The following is a 2,923-nucleotide window of genomic DNA, read 5'->3' as shown; positions in this document are numbered from 1 at the left end:
GGGAATTAAAGCCATTAACATTCAGCATTAATATTGAAAGATATGGTATATATGTATATGTATATATATATATGTGTATATATATGTATATATATGTGTGTATATGTATATATATGTGTGTATATATATATGTATATATATATGTGTATATATATATATATATGTGTATATATATATTTAGTGTTTGATTCTTTCCCACTCTCTTCATTTGCTCGTCTACTCATTTGGTGAGATTTATTTATTCCCATACTTTCATGGTTATGTTTATCTTCATTTTCTGTGTGTAGGATTCCTTTGATTATCTTTTGGAGTGCTGGTTTAGTGGTCATAAATTGCTTTAATTTGTCTATCATGGAATATTTCTATTTCTCCTTCAATTATGAATGATAGCTTTGCTGGGTAGATTAATCTAGGTTTGCAGTTATTTTCTTTCAGCATGCAAGATACCTCATTCAGTGCTTTCATGCTTTTATGTTTTCTGTTGAGAAATCTGCTGTTATTCTGATGAGTTTGCCTTTATAGGTGGCTTGGTGTTACTCCCTTGCAGGTTTCAATTTTCTTTCCTTGTTCTTTGTAATTAATTTTTTAACTATAATATGTGGCAGAGAGGTTCTATTTTTATTCTAGAGGCCTCATATAACTGGATGGGCAATTCTTTCTCAAAATTTTGGAAGTTTTCTGTTATTATTTTGCTAAGCGTGTGTGTTCTCAGAGGTTAGATGCATTTGCACCTGTGCACTGAGCTGGCTTGCCCTGTGACCCTCAGGACTGAAACTGGTTCTCCCACCTGATTGGTTTCCATACACATCTTTCTGATCTGGTGGTACTACACAGATGCTGGTGTGTTTCTGCCTGGTGGTCCAGAAAAGGCTTGCTGACTTGCTCTTAGCAATCGTGCTATTGTTTTATTCATAGGGTGGCTCTCAGTGGCTCTGGTGGGGAGTAATTCAAGTCCAGACAGAGAAAAGAAAAAACCCTGGCTGGGAAGGGTGCAGGATAGAGCAGGTCTAGGTCCATGCCCTCCAACCCTCAATAGATTTGTGCTTTTTAGAAGTTATTTGGAGATTGATATCTCTAGCTAAAATTGATTTTTACACTGGCACTCTCTTTTTTGACATACTAACTTATGCACCTCTCCTTGCAACCAGATACCTGAGGTTTTATTTCAGATTCATGGAGACATGGGGAAGTGTTGCTTGTCATCAATTCACTATCATGGACTCCTCAGGGAAAAACTTTTGACTGAATTAGAAGGATTCAGGGAAGTTGATTAGGTATAAACCATGAGCTGGAATGAATCCAGAAAGAAATCTAAAATTTTTATATCTGGGCATGTTAGCCCACATCTGCAATTCCAGCACCTTGGGAGGCTGAAGCAGAGAGATCTCAAATTTGAGGTTAGCTTTGCAAAGTTAGTGAGACCATATTATCTCTAGTCAAAAGTAAACAAAAGGACTGGGGATATGGTTTAAGTGGTTGAGTTTTTGCTTAGTGCAAAATCCTGGGTTCAATAGCCAGTACAATATAAAAATAAAGGAAGAAAATATTTTCTGGGACAAGGTGTAAGACAAGTAAGCACATCATTAGTTAATCTATAGTGCTCAGTATAATGCATGAGATGATGCCTTACAGTTTCCTATCAAATGATCACAGAGATTATATATTACTATCAGAGCTATGAACAAAGATCTAATCCTATAGATTTGCATTATGTGTCTTTCTCATTTCAAGTCAACAAAACAAAAATCAAAAAACAAACTTATTTCTGGAGTAGCTGATACTTACAAGTAAATGAACCAAATTGTTATTGTGTCTAAATCTTCAACCTTATGTCAGCATAATATCATTTTATTTTTAATAGCAATTATAAAGACAAACATGTTCTGATAATCAGTAAAACTGAGATAGAGACTATCTAAACAACATATTCTTCTTGACTACTAAGAATGATTCTGGTGGAGTAGGCATTATCTTTTTCAAAGTCTTGCCTATGACACAGTAACATATTAAGGATATTTGTAACAATTTATAATTCATACAAATGTTGTATTCAGCTGGAATTATAGTGTGAAAAACAATGCTTGTGATCTTTGACACTATACCTTCTCCTTCCTTCACATTACCAGATTTTGCAGACTTTGGGAGTTTGGGAGAATTTGAATGAGGCAAGAAGCCTTAAGAAGCTGACTTAAAAACTTAAAGATGGCTATATAAAAAAGAATTAACATAGCAGAAAGCCCTGCTTCAAGGTAGAGTGTTGGCTGATATCTGGAAACTTTACTGGCAGTGTTTTACAGTGACATAAAGCTTTCCCACTTGTTTTGTTAGTACTCCCTTCTGCAACACATATATAAAAATTGGAACAATACAAAGATTAGAATGGTCCCTGTGCAAGGATGACACTCAAATTCGTGAAGCGTTCCATATTAAAAAATTTCTCTAAATGAAATAAGTGGTTCACTTAATGATGTTTATGTGAACAATATGGTTTATTTTGCACACCTGCTTTCTTTAAAGGGGTCTGGATTTCGGTAACTGCTAGGCATATGGTGTCTGTATTACCAGGCTACAACAAAAAAATTGGGCACTGAATCTCCTGTTAGCTTCTTGGTAGCTCATATTTCATATATGTTGTCACAATTCAAAGGCAGGGGTGTTAAGTGTATCCTGTATGACACCAGTGTCAGAACCTTGCATCTACTTTTATTTGGACTTTGCCCATGTGTTGTTTTTCTTTGTTGTGTTTGTTATGTATACTTTTACCATAATAAACCATACCCATGTATTTGCTATATCTTGTTAGTTTTCCCAGAAAATCACCAAATTTCAGTGTGGTCTTGGGGACTCTCAACACTGTGATATATAGAGGAAAGATAAAGCTGCCATGTGATGTTTCTATCCATGTTGCTTGATAGTGGATGTA

At 35.2% G+C, this 2,923-nt stretch overlaps 1 non-coding gene across 1 annotated transcript; it reads left to right on the top strand.

Annotated features, from left to right (window-relative positions):
- The first annotated feature begins 2,327 nt into the window (after positions 1-2,327).
- On the top strand, positions 2,328-2,431 carry LOC141416272 (U6 spliceosomal RNA). The gene has a single exon (XR_012441040.1). It is a non-coding gene; the product is annotated as a U6 spliceosomal RNA (small nuclear RNA).
- The last annotated feature ends 492 nt before the right edge of the window (positions 2,432-2,923 follow it).

Source organism: Castor canadensis, chromosome 1 (assembly GCF_047511655.1).
Source record: "Castor canadensis chromosome 1, mCasCan1.hap1v2, whole genome shotgun sequence".
Lineage (NCBI taxonomy): Eukaryota > Metazoa > Chordata > Mammalia > Rodentia > Castoridae > Castor > Castor canadensis.
Note: the sequence above shows the minus strand (reverse complement) of the source record. Positions and strands in the feature narration are given on the sequence as shown.